General features: G+C 43.8%; 1 pseudogene; it reads right to left on the reverse strand.

Moving 5' to 3' along the window:
- Nucleotides 1-17,882: 17,882 nt before the first annotated feature.
- Nucleotides 17,883-18,607, reverse strand: LOC115321650 (annotated as a pseudogene).
- Nucleotides 18,608-19,559: the final 952 nt, after the last annotated feature.

Below are 19,559 nucleotides of genomic sequence, written 5' to 3' on the forward strand. Positions count from 1 at the left end.
CTACTTACAACTTTTCACTCCCGAATCTCTCGGAGATATGCGTCGAATATTCACCGTTTTGGGCTCATCAGAAGCAGATTAGATAGTGGCTGAGGGTCTAAACGTCAGGTGTCAAAGGCTATAAAAATCTTGGCCGCAAGTTGCGACAGCGCTGAGATACACAGTCAGACGCGCTCTGTGCGAACGGCAAAGGGTTGCTCAGGGGTGAGGTGACGGCGCCCCCCGCGAATTGCGGCGGGAGGTGGCGATTGCCCCAATTGCAAAAACCGTAAGAGAAAGAGAGCGCTCGCTTCCAGTCCGGCCGTGTTAGAATGTACGCTAACGGTTCAACTGGCGCTAGTGCGCTGCTGCGAATTGAAGCAGACAGCAACCAGTCGAAAATTGAGTTCCTGTCATGCATTTCTATTGGAAAAAGTGAGTGCATTTCCTTCTTGCGTTCGATTATAAGAGCAGATATCCCGAATAATTCGTACGAACTAGGTAGCTTGGAACATTTCTCAGTCAGGCAGACGAAGTAATTCGTCAGTTACGACGTTTCTCTTTCAAATTAATTGCATTAAAAACGTTGCTAAAACGGCTTCATACATGTACTAATCTGCACTGTCGGACACTGTTAGCGCGAACACGACGATGGCGCTTTTCAGCTTAGTGGATATACGTGCCAAACGAACGAAGGACATTTTAGACGGCAAGAACTACGCAATAACACTGGATCAGTAACTCCCTCCGCATGTACGATCAAAATCAATTTAAGGCCAGGTAATATAGTCAGATTTTGTTTTCTTTATTTGTTTGGTGGATTTTTCCACCCAGGGGGCAGAGATAAAGGCGTGAAGACTGACAGAGTCTCTGCCCCCCAACAGTTCGGCAGTCAACAGTGCAATGAATATATTCAGCGATTGGTATACTAAGTAATAATAAAAAGGAAGGCACATAGAAACAGCTACTTTAACATTCAACATTGTGAATTGTAAAATAAAATAAAACGGCACAATAAAACAACTAGCAAAATCACATGTTACACAATAAGTATGATTCGAAGCGTAGAACAAATTTAACGTAGTATGACACAGAAGCATCATATCATAAAATAAAAAGTTTTACACGAAAAAAAAAGTGAGAAGAAGGACACAGCATAAAATCGGACTGATGACCGCCATTTAGTTTAGCAATGAAAAATTATCGAATATATGTAAAGAGCCACATTTGTAGTCAAATATAAGTACATAATAAAAATAGCAACTTAGCCTACATATTACACAACTGAGAAGCTGATACCACTGCCCACGAGAAAGGTTCGGCACTGTTTCTTGAAGGCATAAAATATTTTATTATAACCTATAGTCACGTCTGTTCTGTTTAGCATCTTGTTTATCTGACATGACAAAGCAGTGCGGCCGTAATTGGTTCTTATTGAAGGCATCCTTCGCTTTGGGTCTCGTAGTTGGTAAAAACCTAAACTCGCTTTCGGTGTGGAGTATATTCTGTGCTTGTGAATCCATTGTAAGAGCTAAACATAGTAAATTTGATGTGCCTGAAGCATATTATATTTTATGAATAGTGGTTGGGTTCTTATGTTTCTAGGATCTCCTTTATAATTTTCGCACATGCGAAGAATCCTCTTCTGCAAGGTGATAAGTTTGACATAGTTCGAATGGATCGTCGTCCCCCAAACTAAGATAGCGTAACTTATTTTAGGATAAAACAAATAATATTACAGCGTTTGTTTTAGCCAAGTTGGCAGCAGATTTCGTGTTTTATATATACTTCCCGTAACACGAGATAATTCACCTTTGAGTTTATTCACGTGAGTGTTCCATGAAAAATCCTCAGTAAACCATACACCGAGAAATTTTTATTCCGACAATTGCTCAAGCACAGTGTCTTCAAATTTTAAGGTTATGGAGCCGCAGTCGAGTTTATTTATTGGCTTAAAAATAATATACTTAGTTTTGCTTGTATTTAGTTTTAAACAATTTGTTTGTAACCAATTGGATAGCTTCAATAGGTAGACATTTGCAGCATTTTCTAGGCATTTTGTTTGTAACCAATTGGATAGCTTCAATAGGTAGGCATTTGCAGCATTTTCTAGGCATTTTTGTTTTGTCACTTCAGAAAAGAATACGTTGGTATCGTCAGCATACATTATTAGATCGGGGGAACCGGAAATAGTATTCATATTATTAACATATATAAGCAAAAAAGTGGACCTAAAATGGTCCCCTGAGGAACACCATGCTGTATTTTAAGTATATTTGACGATTCGCCTTTTATTAGTACATATTGGTAAAAATTAATTGAAACGTATCTTGCAGATCGTCACCAAGCTTTACTTAAATTTAAAAAGAGACCAAGAGTATCTAATTTGCTCTCAATATTTTCAACTATTTTATCTTTTATGTTAAGAAGCGCTAGCTACGCCGATTTTTGCTTTTGAAAGCCGTATTAGTACTGCGTTATTATACTATGCTTCTCAAAAAAGCATGTTAATCTATTAGCAATCTCACGCTAAAATATTTTAGAAAAACTGGGCGAACTGAAGTAGGTCTGTAGTCATTTATGTTTGTCTCACCACCTTGTTTATACACTGGAGTGACCCAGGCTATTTTTACCTCGTCAGGGACATCACCAGACTAAAGCATCTTATTTACTATATTAGATAGAACTGCATATATATTAGATAGAACTATGGTCAGAGTCTACGTAATAGGGAGGGTTTTTATTTCATCTATTCCAGCGGCGACGTTATTTTTTAGGTTTCTGATTATTTTATCAATTTCAAATGATGTCTTTGGAGTAAGCAAAATCGACCCGATTTAGTTTCCGGCGTCGATGCAGTAATCTATGTTGGAAGCCCTCCCAGTGTACGCACCCATGCTAATAAAATGTATATTCATTTCATCGCCAAGTTCTTGCCCAGTGACACGTTTATTATCTATTAGTATTTATTTCAGATTGCATCGTGTCTGCTGTCTGTTCGTGAGTTTATTTACCGTCTTTCACGCTTTTCTATGGTCATTGTGTATACGTAGAAGTTCTTTTTGATAGTATTCGCATTTCGCTTTTTTTTAGGTCGGCATTCAGTTTGTTTCTGCATTTCTTGAACTCGATAAGCAGCCGAGGATCAAGATGCTGAAAAAAGGCATAATACTTGGCTTTTTTTTTTTTTTTGTCTTGTTCTTCTATACAGGTCTCTAGTCATCCAAGGTTTTCTCTTTTTTTTTTACGTCTCACTCTACGTTCCTGAAGAGGAAAAGCTGCATTACAGTACTGTTTGACTTTCATCAGGAATATATTATATTCATTTCTAGGGTTGCACTTAGCGTAAACGTCATCCCGCGTTTCTTCTTCCATATTATTATTTCTAGGGTTGCACTTAGCGTTTCCTCAGTAATAGTGCGATGCCAAAACGTCTCTTTGTCTTTGTTATTTTCTCTAGCAGAGGAGGACTCTAGGCAGAAGATTGGAAGATGGTCACTGATATCACATATGATGGCACCCGCTGTAATATGACGAGTGTTGGTATCCGTTACGCAAACGTCAACGTACGTGGCAGTGTCTGCAGTTATTCTAGTGGGCAGTGTTATCAAATTGCTGCAAGTATAACAGGTTGACAACATCGCGAAACTTTTGAGCGTGCAGACCATCGGAAATTGTGTCTATATTTATGTCGCCAAGAATAAAGACTGGCACAGATAGCGATCCAAGGAAAGACAGTGCATTATAAGGAAAGGTCATGAATTCATATATATATATTACCCGAAGGTGGCCTGTATAAAGCCAGAACAGCAGTACTCCGATAAGAACTGCTTTATTCTTTTTGCTGTGTGTGAATATACTTGTTCTACGTTCAAAACATCACCCGCACGCTCCAAATCTTTGATAACAAGTGCCTGATAAAGACTCTCCGGCAGAGAAAATATTAAAACGAGACGCCTTTTATACCCCATTTATTTTGTTCTTTACGTTTTGAATCTTTTTAACCGCTCGTAAAGGTACAAGACGGGGTCATTTTCATATAGTGACAAGGCTGGCACATTAGCAATATATAAGCGTCACCGGAATGCTAGCGAGCCTTGAACACGCTCTGTTAAGTAACGAAGGATTTTGTTAGAAATAAGTAAGATTTGTTTTAGAAAAGTCTATCTTTCTACAGTTGCGTCGGCATCGTTTTTTTTTTATCTGCCTATGTTTGTGTCTACATTTTTGGGCGTTTGCTCGCAGACCCGCGGCAGGGGGTGAGAGCGTGAACGAGGAGTCGTCTTGTTCTCTCAAGCGCGGGGGGGCTTCGAGCAGCCGCGGCGCTCGGTGGAGAAGAGTCGGACCCCGGTCGTTAACAAACGGATTGGATTTCAGTTGGGGCGCCGGAACACCCCTGTCTTGGGCTTCTCTCCGCACGTGTGGCTTTTAAGCGGGTGTGCTTGTGTACGGCGTATTTCGCCGCTTAGTGTAGAAAACTTCACATTTAGTCGACGCAATAACTTAACTTGGTGGCGCCAGCCAAACGGCTGAGAAAGCATGTGGTTACTCTACAGAGAATTTGGGTTTGACCGTTGAAGTGTCGGAGGGGGGTCACGTTGACAGCTCGCTGATCATTGGGTAAGAGTGTACCACGTGACAATGGGCAAATTTGAAGTGATTGGCCCGTCTCTGGAGGGAAAGGAGGCCCCGACGAGTCTATAAAAGGGCTGCCGAAAGGATTCTCGGAGATTCGACTTTTGAGATCAGGCACATTCGGCTCTTGAGACTGGCGGACTAAAGTATGGGTTTGAATTTTGGGAGTTCTGTAAATTATTGTTGACTTGTCGTTTTGTTTTCAAATAAACGTGGCCACACTGGCCACCGTAAACCTACCAACGTCGTAATGTGTCCTTATTCGACTTCCCGGGGGACCACCATCGGGCGAACACCATCATCGGTCGTCACCATTCTGACCGGGCCCCTTCCCCCTCGGAAAGTTGACTCGCTCTATATTCCTTTCGATTGCTATTTTGCTTAGAATCGTAGCTTGTTTTTACACACCTGCTGTCGAACAGGGGTTTGGGCTCGAGATATAGCGAAGTTAAATATCGCTCATCGATGAAGAAAAATGCGCTAGCTAAATCAATTACACTTTTGCAATGTTAATACAGGTACGTACTATTCGGTACCACCCAAATAACCAAAGTGTTCCATGCTATTTTGCGGCGAAGGGACAAAATGCATTCGCGTGTTCCCATAGAAATGCAAAGGAGCACCGCAAAAGTAGACTAGTTTCTGTCAGCTTCAATTTGTCTCCCGGAAGTCGCATAGACACCAGCGCAAGTGGAACCTCTAGCGTACATTATAATAACTCTATAGTATGGGCAACGAGCCGCTCACATTTGAGATATCACTCCGCGGTTCCACCAGTAGGGGGCGCGAGGTTCCTTCTCTTGCTATTGACTGACAGTTGTCATGATATCGGAACATGCACATTATTTTAGTGATTGATTTACTGTCTTTATTCATTTTGACCCTACAGGTGTTAAAGTGATCTTGATTTAGCGGGAAAATTTCCCTCTTAAATTTCCCCGCTCCGTGACTGGAGCAGGCGTATTTTTTTCGGTCGCACACCAGTCACTTAGCTGCGTTTGGAGATTTGTGTTTGTCCCTCTTGTTCCCCTTCTCCAGGGGTTATTTTCGCCGTACACTCGCCAAGCCTTTCATCCGGGAATTTCCCTCTTTCTGACGCACCAGCAAGGAAAAGAGCGCCAGTAGCCCTTTATCTCTTCTCTCTCGCCCTCTTTGAGTAAAACGGTCTATAGTTTGATTGGTTTCGATTTCAACGTGAACGCGGCTATGTTCCTGTTTTACGTTGTTTTCGCTTAATTTTGTGATACGAATATTTTCCTTGTAGTACTCTACCAATGAAACAGCGGTATTGAACCACTTTGAGGACTACGAGGTGTATTTTAGCCTGAATTTCGGGCTTTTATTACCAACTCCTTTGATGTATTTGATTATGGTCGGTTGCGAAACACCTGACTGGTGTACAGGAGAGATTACCATCATCTACGGCCGTACCCAATGATACCAATTTCCAGAAAAACAAACTAATGATAAGACAAACACGTGAACGTAAAGAAGCATATCGACAGCTTGATTATCAATGTGCTGAATCGGCCAGAACAGATGAACTCGCGAGTTTGCTACACACTGTTTGGTTTTCGTGGGCACCCAACCTTTAATGAAATTCGCAGACTAAAAATGTATCGTGTAATACGGCAGATAATTGATATAAACAAGTAGTATCGTCTCGACCTCTTTTATTAATATTATTATTCAGTATTCGAGCATATTTTGACAGGCCGAGTTGGAAATTTCTTATATTATCAACCTTGCTAAAGTATTTATAAACAGCATTTCGCGATATTGGCCCTAGAAAATGAATTATTTTTGTATGAACATTTGCTTACTCAAGATATGATATAAGTGACAGGCCCGTCAAATTAAACCAAGCATTTGTCTTCCGTAAAATTTGCCATATAAAATTAAAGGGCGCAGGAGGAGGAATACCTCAGAAAGTTTGGCTGAATCCTAGCACTAGGCACCACTTCACGGACCTGTGTGAACAAACATTTCTTTGTTTGAGCAGATTCGCTTTATATATTTGGGCGTCGCCAGCCACCAAAAGTAAATCTCTATTCGCCATCGACAATCCTGGACTCAAGTAATTGTTATGCAGACAACTACTTTTTTTTCAGCGTTACATATTGCGGATTTCAGATACTGGCAAAAGTTAAAACAGCATCTATAAAAAAAAAACGTCGTCATTATAGCGCATGCGCCTAACCCAAACCGCGTTTTAGGTTTGCAAATATAAACGACGTTATTTCTTTGTGCACGCTATTCTAAAACTCGCTACTGTTAAGTTGTGTGTGGCAGTTTCCTACTCGGAAAGTCCCAACCTTTGCGTTAAAATAAACAAAGTGGATGGCACTGGTTATCTGAGTATAATAATAAATCACTTAAATGACTGTCGAAATGGGAGCGAGCATGGTATACAATTTCGTAAACTTCATAAGTAACCGATCAACCGAATGTTTACGTAGCAAAAAATGATTGAGAATTTCATACACATGTAGGTGTGATGTTATGATCAAACAAATCGCCTGATGTTGAAGTACCATTACTTCTAGCCTCAGATAAAATACAAGCTAAACGTTCGTTGTCTATCTCCTCCGCGCGTTTCCTCACATAATTAAGATAAAGTGTTTTCGATATATTATGAATACAAAGAACAATACTTTCAGCAAATACAGATAGCCTACTTACGCTGACTATTCTTGACGCCTTCCGATCCTAGATGCGTTATATAAATATACGCACTTCTTACTGAGAATGTTCCGCCACAATTAGTAAACAAACCTCAGTTGTCATAAGGACCTTTCAACCCTTGTGATGTCTTAAGCGCGAAACACATGCGCGAAAAATCCATCCGATCCGACGTCCGATCCGGCAGTACGACTGCCTGATCCGGAAAATTTGGTCGCTTCAGACGCCGGATCAGCGATCCGACATGCGTCCAACGCGCCAGATAGTTTCGCACGGCGGACGGATTGTCGGATGCGTCCAGACAGCACAGCTAGCGCGAACGTCATGATGACGCACTGGGTCTGTCGGGACGAACAAGAAAACGGGACGGGCGACGGGAAGCCGGACGCGTGGATCCCGCTGACCCATTCGAGAAAGATGGCTTCGGCAAAGAATGCACGCGCTAGCGAGAGCGAGCTTCTAACTTCGCTCGTGCGAGCTAAACCGTCAATCTGGGACCAGAGATCTGTGAACGCGGACCTCCGCTGGGCCGGTTTGCTGATCTTGCGGCCGCGGCTGCCGCTGCGGCCAAGAGGGATTTTTCTGTCACGTGACCAGCTCCATGGGGACAAGGAAGTACCTAGCGTCCCTGCCTAATGACGGAGAAATCCGTATCGCTTCAAGCACAAAAGCCTAATTTCGCTCGCAGAAACTGACTGCAGGGACTTTTAACTGGAGTCCAATTGACCGCCCCGCTTATACTGTAAGAGCAGCAGATAAAGTTACGGCCAGGAAGGGTAAAAATGAGCCAAAATAAAAGAAAAACCACTCGAGATGAAAGCGGTGGCAGAATATTTATATACCTCCGCCAGCGCCGGCGTCTCGCCCTTTCAACTGTGGTAAGGAGGAAGAAGAAGTCGTTCGGAACGGCAGTGAGAAACATGATGTCTGGTGGAAACACCGTATCGGCCACTGGCCGAGTTGTCCCCGTATCATCCGACAAGAGTACAAGCGACTACAAGGTAATCCTTCCCCGTTTTCCAACCGGCAACCTCATTCTAAACTCCGTATTCCTTCACGCCGACATAAGCGCTAGGCCTTACTCAGCGCCATACTTTCGTGATGCCCTCAAAGACGTAATAGATCTCCGAGACGTCAAGGCAACCGGTCAATACCAGATAAGCCACATTTGGATGGTGACCTGCACAAACGCGCTCGCGAAAGAGAGCTGTGCCAACAAAAAGAACGTCTCGTCAAAGGACGAAAATGTCTGGTCATAGACCCAGACACTCGTGACATCAAGATAAAAATCATTTGGTTACCAGACCATCTTAAAGTCCGACGTGTCGCTGAGGCCCTGCAGGCCTACGGAATCGTGCGGAGCATGAGCCGGGAGAAATGGAGATGCCCCGGCATGGAACATATGAACACGTTAAACAGAGAAGTGAACATCACACTTCACGACGATATCACGATTGAGAAGGTGCCACATCTCCTGAAGATTTTTTGGTGCCAGTGCCTCCTACTCGTTCCAGAGCGTCCACCTCTATGCCTCAGGTGTAATAGAGTTGGGCATGTACACCGCCAGTGCAAGACCCCCCGCTGCTTTAAATGTGGAAGGTACGGGCACACGACTGATACGTGTGTCACAACGTACGCAAGTAAGCTCCTTGGACCGAGAACCCAAAAGGCCGAAGAACAAAGTGAGCTGCTTATGGATGTCACGGAGGTCCTCGACGCCTCGGGGCACACACCGCCGGCATCAACGATCGAAAAGTTCGTGAAACAGGAGCACCCAAGAGCAGCACCCGCCATCAACGAATGTAAGGATGACCCTGGAGGCCTCTCGGAGCCACCACCGCCTGATGAGGACGGCACGTCATCCTCATCATCAGAGTCAACGATTGTCAGCGAAGTGGTTACAAAGTGCGACGATGAGCATGACGAGGCGGATGCGGAACCCACAATCATCACACCGGCCTCTGAGACGTCCAGACCAACTGATGAACCAGAAGGAACTTCAACGCCCCGCCCGACCAAAAGTCCCTCTTCCGAAGAGCTCCCTTCGAAGAGGTCCAAGAAAGACCGCAAGCCGGCAGGAATGCGGCACAAGCCGTACTCCAAGCTACTGGAGAGCCTCAAGCGTACCGAGAACAGCCACTAAAATGTCCTGATGTATCCCGCCCTTCCATTACATATTCTAACGCTAAACGTTAGAGGTTTAGGGTCTAGAAGGAAGCAGTTTCAGCTGTTTCAGCGTAAACAGCTTGAGCTATCATCAGTTTCCATTCTTAATGACCTGAAAGGGCGTCTTATTTCCTGCGCCATTTGTTTTAGGCAGATAGAATGGCGCTTTATTTGCCTGTATGCTCCAAATACGCCTAGAGAAAGAACATCATTTTTTGAACTTATTTCGCCGCTTTTCAACAATAGTTGCAATGGGAGATTTTAACTGTGTTTGCAGTGCCGACGACCGATCGGTGTCAAAAACGAGGTACGACAGAAGTGCCGCTGCTCTACGGAGCACGCTTCAAGACCATAACCTTGTTCATGTTGCTTATAAGAAAGGTGAATCGATACGCTAAACTTATTTCCAAGGAACTTCTCACGCACGATTAGACAGAATATATGCCTCTGGTGATATAGTCGACTCCATGAGTAATTATCAAGTCAAACCAGTTTTCTTTTCCGATCACTGCCTGGTATCAGTCTGCTTTGGGCCGCGCAGACTCCGAGGTGTTCATCACCAGTGGGAACACTGGAAGCTCAACCTTAGGCTTCTAAGTGATGAGCAATTTTCAACTAACATCTCCATGTTTTTTTCGAATACATTGCAAAACAATGACATGCACATCTTTGCAAAATGGGATAGTTTTAAGCAAGAAGTAAAAAACATCGCAATCGAACGCTCTACAGTTGCATCATATAAGAACAAACAACAGCAGCGTGACCTTTTTAAAAATTTAGTAACCCTGCACGAACTTGAATGCTTAAATCCAGGCGCGTACGGCGATGATGTTAACATAGTACGAGCCCAGCTTCAAAAATATGAAACCGAAAGGTACCGCGGAGCATTTATTCGCTCGCGAAAGAAACGCCTTCCCCTCGGCGAACAACCTACAAAAAGATCTCTGGATGACGAAAGGTGTAACGCACTGTCAAAGGAAATAGTAGAAATCAACAAAGATGGATTGATAATCACCGACGCCACTGAAATAGTTAAATCTTTTCACCACTTCTACACAAATATTTTTGGAACAGTAATAACTACAAAAGAGAAAACTGAAATAGAACAGCTACTAGCACAGATGCCAAAACTTGACGAGGAAGGTCGCAACCAAATTGAAGGCCCCATAACATTAAACGAAATTAAGGCCGCCATTAAATCTCTCCCAAATGGGAAAACACCGGGACTAGATGGTCTAAGCGGTGAATTTTACAAAAAGTTCCAAGACATCTTATCTCCTGTTTTACTCGCTGGAATTGAGGAATCCTAGATTCAGAAACCCCCCCCCCCCCCCTTTCATTTTACCGTGGACACACGGTATTGCTGCCAAAAACAAAAGATCTTGAAATGCTTAAAAAGATGGAAAAATACAGGCCAATATCACTCTGCAACGTAGATTATAAAATTTACGCTAAAGTGCTGAATGAAAGACTTCAGTGCGTAATAGAAAAACTGGTAGGTGAGCGCCAAACTTGTGGGATACGCGGCAAAGCTATCCAAACGAACGTACATGTTGCCCGTTCCGTTCTAGAGTCTGTGTCAGAAAATAACGACCAGGTTGCACTTGTACAAATAGACCTTACAAAAGCCTTTGACCGTGTGAGCCATCCATTTTTATTTGCCCTTCTTGAGCCTGTAAACGTGGGAGAGACGCTTTTGGAAGGAATCCGACTTTGCTACATGCATAGTTCGACACGACTGAAACTCAATAACACTTTCCGAAGAAATTAAGATCAAATCTTCCGTAAGGCAGGGCTGCCCTCTCTCTCCCCTCCTTTTTGCATTGTATTTAGAGCCCTTATGTCTTAGCGTCCTGAAAACAGAATGTATTCGTGGGTGCTCTGTAGCAAATGTTGAGGTAAAAGTCCTCGCATACGCAGACGATGTCGTTTTTTTTTTTTGCGTTGACAAGAAGAGTCTCGAGAAAGCGCTTGATCAAACAGCGCGTTACTGCGCAATCACAGGTGCTTCAGTGAATACATCTAAATGCAACGGCTTCTGGTACGGTTCCTGGGCCACAAAACCACGTTTTTTGCGGGGATAGCTTGGAACCAGGGGCCGATCACATATCTCGGAGTACCACTCTCACAAATTCGTAGTAGCTCGACGTACTGCTCCTCCCTTGTGACCACACTGAAAAGGAAGGCTGATGCGTGGAAAGGTAGAGACATTTCCATTTTTACAAGAGCCAGTGTCTGTAATATATTTCTTGCTTCAAAGCTTATGTACGCCCCTCAAGTGCTCCATTGCGCTCGAACAGACATCCCGAAATTCCATAGAATATTTGCCACTTTGATATGGTGCTCAACTTGGGAACGTGCAAAAAGGGACGACCTTTTCCTCCCTCTCGAATCTCGTGGTTTAGGACTATGTCACATTTTTGTCCGCCAGTTAGTGTCAAGATTCTTTTTCTTTAAAAATGCCAATCACAAGTTCCTTAGAGTCATACTCCAATCGCACCTTGCTGAGAGTTTAAGCTATCTTGTTTCAACGGGCGAAACGTCGAAAAATAGGCCCTGGGGATTTTTAAAGGAAGTTGTCGATACCTTCAATTTTCTAAAAACACGGTTTTCATTGGAATATTTGTTTAGCGTGTCGTAGGAAGACACTGTCGAGGTATATTACGGAAAGCTTGTTTTCACTACCACTCTATCGTACCCGTTTCACGCTAGAACCCATTAATGATGTTCTCAAAAGACTCAAGAAAATGGGCGTGCCTCCCGCAACCAAGACGTTTTTCTTTAAATTGCATACATTAACATTACCTTCAGAAAAAAGGAATATTTGTACCGTGGACTGTTAATTGCAGACTTTGTAACAAGCCAGAAACCATATAGCACTGTTTTATTTATTGCAACGACGCATTTTTATTTTGGGACGTTCTGCAACGCACGTTAAAAAAAGATCTAATTCTTAATGACTACAGTTTCGCCGAGAGCAAAACCGTTCCGTAAGACATGTTCGCTCTGTTGGGACTGCATAGCCTATGGAAATGTCGAATGATTGCAGAGAAACCCCGTACAACGAAATGGCTTTTTCTGGAGCTTGTAGCGCAAGTGAGGAGCGCAAACGCTTCACCTCTCAGTCAACCAGAGTGGTTTGCCTTGTTCGATGCATGTCTAGGTCTCTCAGATTTCCGAAAAACTCTATTGAGGATATATTCCTTTGGAAACATTGTATTATACTTGTCGAGATTTTTGTGTTTAAATTTATCACACCTACTGGCCACATGTAGAAGATGCCAAATATAAGGTGCGTGTGCGACATGGGTATGTAAATACGGCGTGAAAGTGAATGTTTCGTAAGTGTATATACCCATAAGTATCAACATGTTATGTCACTTGCAAAACTTTTCCATGCATTAAAGAAAACAAAATTATACTGTGTTCGAGAGGTTAGAGCGCCGGTACTTATCGCAACGGCGTGAAAGTCCCGGGCTCAAATCGCGCTAGGAACTTTTTTTTTTTTGTATTTTTTGTGTGTCTTACTTTTTAACTGTGATCCTTTTTAGGAATCATCCACTTGCACTACTGCGCCTTACACGGTGTTTGCTGTTAGTCCCACCTGTTCAATCGAAACACCGGTAAGAAAAAAAAAATGATCGACGCAAGTTAACGCGCTAATACACTCATTTCGTAATGTTCATTAAAAGGAAACCAAGGTAACAGCATCGGTATGGCTTTCACACAAACGGAGCCGAAACAAGCATCCTTTCCCCAGCAACTAGTCTTATGTGTTTTTAAATATACAACGCTCTTGCTACGACTCCTTTCAATACCAGGAGACGCCCGTTTAGTACTAATAAAAACTGCAGTTGTTACACTTAAAAAAAAAAAAGACTTTCCCAAAATAAGCAAAAAGAAAAAAAGACTAGCAGCTGTGGATGCATTGATTGAGCAAAATCCTACAGGCAAGGCAGCAAGTCAAACGTCTGAGAAAGTAGTAAAACCGAAATAAAAGAGACCATACTTTTACTTGCATGGAATGTGATAAAAGGTATGTTTTTACCCTTTACATTTTGTTGTGGCAATCGTTTGGTAATATTAGCACATTACTTGTTGAATTTTAGTTAGAATAGCAGAAGATCGCAACCGAATGCAAAAATGAATCAGAATTCGCCATCGCAAGCCCTCTCTCTAACGCAAACACCTAAAATGACTTTGGATCAACAAATGAAAATAATTAGAGCAGTTGGAAAACGGAAACAACAAATTCTAGAGATATTCAGCAGCACAGTTACCTGGCGAACAAAGAGACGGGCATGGGAAGATATTGTCAACTTTCCGCGGAGTGTACGGCAGATGCAGGAGGTGTGGCGGAAGTTTGTAAAGGCAGTCAGAGACATGTATGCGCTCTTCCGAGTTCATGAACAACAAACTGGTGAGTCAGAAGTACCCGCCCAATAATTTTATAGAGCTCATATGGCCATGTCTACATTCTTAGTAAGAGTGCAATCAAATAAAAAAAAAAGAGAATTACTGCCTCGATCCTTTCTTTTTTTTTCTTACCGGTGTTTCGATTGAACAGGTGGGACTAACAGTAAACACCGTGTAAGGCTCACTAGTGCAAGTGGATGATTTCTAAAAAGGATCACAATCAAAAAGTAAGACACGCGAAAAATACAAAAAAAATAAAAAAATTTCTAGCGCGATTTGAACCCGCGACTTCCACGCCGTAACGATAAGTACAGGCGCTCTAACCTCTCGACCACAGTAGAATTTGTTTTTTACCTTTATTACAGCATACACAACACAAACACGTTCAGGCTAAGCGTACAGTCATTTGATTAGCACATATCAATTAATACGTTGGGGGCTCTTTAGGAGTCTCTCACACATCCCAACCCACTCAGGAACAGTATCCTGATGTGCATAGGTACTACGTATTTCAGTCACAAATTCTATAAAGTATGCCTCAACCGGTCGCGGGTTAAGGTCCGCATGCCTCACCGCCATCCGCGAACACCAGATGCTGTACAGGCCAATTAACATTATAAGGTCGTACGGTACAAGTTCCTGTGAAGTAATCGGAAGAAAACGGATCGAATGTGCTGTTACTTTTATGTCTTTTTCTTAAGGTTCTCTGCAACACGTCCCAAAACAACAGGGCATCCCAACAGAAAACAAACACGTGCTCTATAGTTTCGGGAGCTTTACACAGCAAGCAATTAGTGGTCCAAGGAACAAAAATACCTTTCTCGTGAAGCCACACTTTCACGGGGAGCGTCGAGGGATGAAGTTTGAAAAAAAAAGCTGTTGGCACGTGGCTGGATTGCCATTCTCTTGACGCGACAAAGAACATCCTGACCGGTTTCCTGGTTGTACAGTGCACGATACAAAGGCTCCGGGAAAAGGGTGTCATACAGAGCGTTGGACAAAGATTTTCTAGTTATGCAAGACAAATATTCTCTGGAATAGCGCACCGCCAAAAAACGGTATGCTTCAACGACCTCCTTTAGTAATCCAACAATTCTTGTTGGCTGCTCGCCATGACTCGAGAGCAAAAAGGAAGGCAAGTGCCCGGCCAGTTTCGTCTGAAACACCGCGCGCATGAAAGGCTGTTCAGTATCCCGTGGGAAAATGAATCGCGACACGAGCCGCCGGACAAACAAATGCGATAAACCTAATCCCCCTAAAGGAATACGGCGGAAGAGGTTATTTCTTCTCATTGGCTCCCAGTTTGATTTCCAGATAAATGTGGCACATATTCTATGAACTTTCCTCATTACACTTTAAGCGCAATATAACACCTGAAACACATACATGAGCCTAGCAAGAAGAAATATGTTGCAGGCCGTTGTTCTAGCAAAAATTGATGAGTCGCGGTTTGGCCACCGTGATACCCGCTTTTTTAATTCAGCTGTGGCTTCGGACCAGTAAACAAACACTTGGATTACGCATGTGCTGGAGTGGTACACCGAGGTACTTCGTAGGTGTTAAGCTCAACTTGATCCTTTCAAACTCTGAGGGCTTTGTGGCCCATGTACCGTGCCAAAGGCCTGCGCATTTTTCTAAATTTACCGCCGCACCGGTAATTTCGCAAAAGTATTTAACTAAATCAATAACGCTGTTTACACTTTTTTTGTCTTTGCAAAAAACTGCTATATCATCAGCTTAAGCCAATACCTTGACTTCTATGGAGTTAAGCGTAAATCCATGAACGTTTCTGTTGTTAGCATTGCTCAAGCAGAGAGGCTCAAGATAAAGCGCAAATAATAAAGGCGAGAGTGGGCAAGCCTGACGTACTGAGGACATTACAGGGATGCTGCAAGTTGCGCTACGGTTTACAATTAGTCGCGTAGAACAGCCACTATGCCTTTCGTACGCCTTCATAAATAACATCTCCAATGTTGATGTGCCGCAAAATGGCCCAAAAAAATTTATGGTGCCCGCGGTCAAACGCCTTTTCTAAATCAATCTGAAGCATGGCAATCTGATTTTCTTCTTCTGTACAACATTCTAAAATGCTTCTGGCTACGTGAACGTTCGTTTGGATCGTCCTGCCCTTTATGCCACACGTTTGGTGGTCATCCACCAATTCGCAAATTACGTGCTGTAGCCTTCCATTGAGTATTTTGGCTAATATCTTATAATCTACATTACATAGACTTATTGTTCGATAACCTTCTACACGTCGTAGCTTGTCGGCGTCCTCTGATCTTGGAACTAGCACAGTGTGCGTTCTAGAAAAAGATAGCAGTAATGATTTTCTTTTATAGGATTCCTCTATGACAGCGAGAAGAATGGGAGCGAGTACTTTTCTGAATTTCTTGTAAAAGCTTGAACAAATCCTGTCTGGGCCTGGAGTTTTACCACCGGGCAGGTCGCTCATTGCCTTTTCGACTTCCTCCAGGCTTATGGGTCCCTCCAGCCATTCCTTTGTTTCGTCATCAATTTTCGGCATAAAAGACAGCAGTTCGTCATTTTTGTCTTCTTGTCGTTCTGGTGTGAGCTCGAAAAGTCGTCGATAATGTTCCACAAAGGCATCCTCAATGCTTGCTCTGTCTGTAGCTATGGTACCATTTCTCTCTATTTCGAGGATTTCTTTGGACAAAGCATACCTTCTTTCTGCTATCAAGGCCTGTTTAGTGGGTTGCTCACCACAGAGAAACCGTTATGTCCTCGAGCGTATCACAGCGCCTTCGTATCGCTCTTTCTGGAATTTCTCGAGACGGGATTTGACATTCGCGATATCCTTTGCTCCCCAACCAGGGCATTCACATTCAGCTTCGCACAAAGTGCGTAAATTCTTCTGCAGTTTTCGTTCTCCTGCCCGAGCGTAGAACTTCAGTGTGCTCGATCTCTCGATTGCTGACATTTTTACTTGCTCTTTGAACCGCTCCCTTCGTTCCAATGGACATGTCTCATTCTGCTGTTATTTTCCTTAACAGATCATCTACTGTAGCTACAAATGTTTTGTCTTCAAGCAGACTGGTGTTCAGCTTCCACAACCGCCAATTAAACTTTGCCTTGGGAATTTTATTTTCTCCAATTGCGACCTTTACGAGGCAGTGGTCACTAAAAAACACTGGTTTTACACAATAAGAGCTAATGTTATGTACAATGTCAGCAGAACCATAAACACGATCAAGGCGTGCGTGCGAAGATTCTTGAAAGTGCGTAAATTGAATTTTTGTAGTTCCCCTCGATATGTGGAAAACATCTTCCATATTGTTTTCTGCTATTATTTCACTCAGACGATTTGCACTAACATCGTTATTACGCGTTATTGGATATCTATCAGCTGCATCGCATACACAATTATAGTCACCCAGTAATACAGTGGTCCGATTTGATTTGATGTAGTGTGACATATAGTGGAAGAACAAGGTTCGCTCACTGGCTTTACACGGGGCATAGACACAAATAATTCGCCACTGTGCATCAAACAAATTAAAGTCACATATTATAAAACGTCCATGAGCATCGGTGATGAGACTTACATCAGAGAGGGGGACAGATTTCTTAAGGAACAAAAAACAGCCTCCTGCCGTGCCAACTGCATGCGTTACACATACTTCGTACGAAGTAAGAAAGGGTTGTAGCGCCTTCGTAACTTGCTCTTCCTCCGACATTTTTGTTTCTTGTATAGCTAAAAAGTCTACTTGCTCTTCGTGAAGCAAACGTAATAGCTGATACTGTTTACGAGTAGAATTTAAACCTCTAATATTGAGTGTACCCAGCGTTAAGCAATTAGTAGAAAAAGTGGGAAATTTGGATGCAAACATTATTGGGGCGGAGGAGGAGGTTTGTAATAAAGAGCGATCTACAACAAATTCACGCAAAATTTACATAATTCATAGCTGTGGCGACAAGCACGAGTAAATATTCAAATAAAGTAAAGAATTGTCGGTAACTGTTCTCAATGTGAACACAACCACCTACTGCGAGGTTTGCTCTCGTTGGCCATCCGGTGGAGCTCGGGGCTTGCGTTTCTTTCTTCCTTGTGGCTTGCTCCAGTCAGGCCCTTCAAAGTCGGGGTCTTCCTCCTCGACGCGATCTAGCGGTCGCTTGAAGGGATCCGAGCTGTCAGCCATTTCCGAGTCAACTTCGGTGGCATCGTTTAAGGAGAGGTCGTTCCCGTCGACTGTCTTCTGTCGCTGGCTTTTAGGGGAGCCTGGAGCGGCCTTGACGATGTCTGCCGTTTCCGACGCAGGCAGCTGTCTTGCCAGCTTCGAGAATCGATGCGGTGGTGTCTTCGTCTTGCGATGCGTCTCGTTTGTCAGCCCCTGAAGGTGTTTGGGTATGGGTGGTGGTTGGGTGCCCAGAGCCGTCTTCGATTTTCGAAGCTTCCTCTTCCTCGATGAAGAATTCAGAGTTGTCTTCCTGGGGAGCCGGTCGCATTACAGTGGCGTACGTCCGGATGCAATCCTCTTGCTCATGATCAAAGCGATGGCACTTGTCACAGCGAGGGACGCGACATTCTCGGCGGATGTGGCCTGTTCTCTTACATCGAAGGCAGAGAGGCGCTCTTCCGGGGACAAGAACGAGAACGTTGCTGACAGACGCAGCTGGTGCGGGGGGTTTCCTTGGTGACGCCTTCCTTTAGGTTCATTCTCACCAGCCTTGTCGTCGTCTGAACATTCTGGAAGCCTTCCGCCCTTCATGTGTCGCGGGATACTTCGTTGATTTTTCCATAAGACTCTAGGGCCCTCCGCACTGTGTCGTCGCTTATGTGAATAGGTATCCAGTGCAGCCGTATTCGTACCTCGCACTCATCGGGATCGATGAGCAGGCACCTTTTTTCCTTCGCCACAAGTTCCTTGGCTTCCAGAATTTTTCGCTTCACTGTCAGGGAGTTGAAGGTGAAGAGCCATACATGGTTCATCTGGTACGCGCCGGCTCCAATGAGGTCGTTTAGAACGCCGTGGCGTTCCATTTCTCCTCGAAAATCGTCAATCTTGAACGGGCGTCCGGTAATGTCACAATGAGCGAATACAGAGTTCAAAACTTCAGTACCTGTAGGCAGTGACGGCAGAACCACTCGGTAGGTATCCTGGGACATTTCAGCAGATGAACCACGGCCGGTGAAAGCCGTTGCTTACGCTCCACGGGAGCTCATTTTTTTGCGACCGTTTCGAACGGCGTCACGCGCTTCTCTCCCGACCACAGTAGAAAGGGCGGGAGGCCGGCGCTGGCGGAGGTATATAGATATTCTGCCACCGCTTTCATCTCGATTGGTTTTTCCTTTATTTTGGATAATTTTCACCCTTCCTGGCCGTAACTTTATCTGCCCTCCTACAGTATAAGGGGGCGGTCAATTGGACTCCAGTTAAAAGTCGCTGCAGTCAGTTTCTGCGGGCGAAATTAGGCTTTTGTGCTTGAAGCGATACGGATTTCTCCGCCATTAGGCAGGGACGATCGTCGTGTCGCATGCAAGGTCGGAAGCGTGTGTCTCAAACTGTCGCGTGCGGCGATTCGGAGCGGCGTTCGGACTGTCGGATCGGACGTCGGATCGGACGATTCTGCCGTGCATGTGTCTCGTGCTTTAGTCGTCGAGTAGACCTATCGGACTACAGTTTCCGAAGTAAGGCAAAAAAGCGCGGTGAAACGCGATG

Source organism: Ixodes scapularis, unplaced genomic scaffold (assembly GCF_016920785.2).
Source record: "Ixodes scapularis isolate PalLabHiFi unplaced genomic scaffold, ASM1692078v2 PGA_scaffold10__122_contigs__length_95168666, whole genome shotgun sequence".
Lineage (NCBI taxonomy): Eukaryota > Metazoa > Arthropoda > Arachnida > Ixodida > Ixodidae > Ixodes > Ixodes scapularis.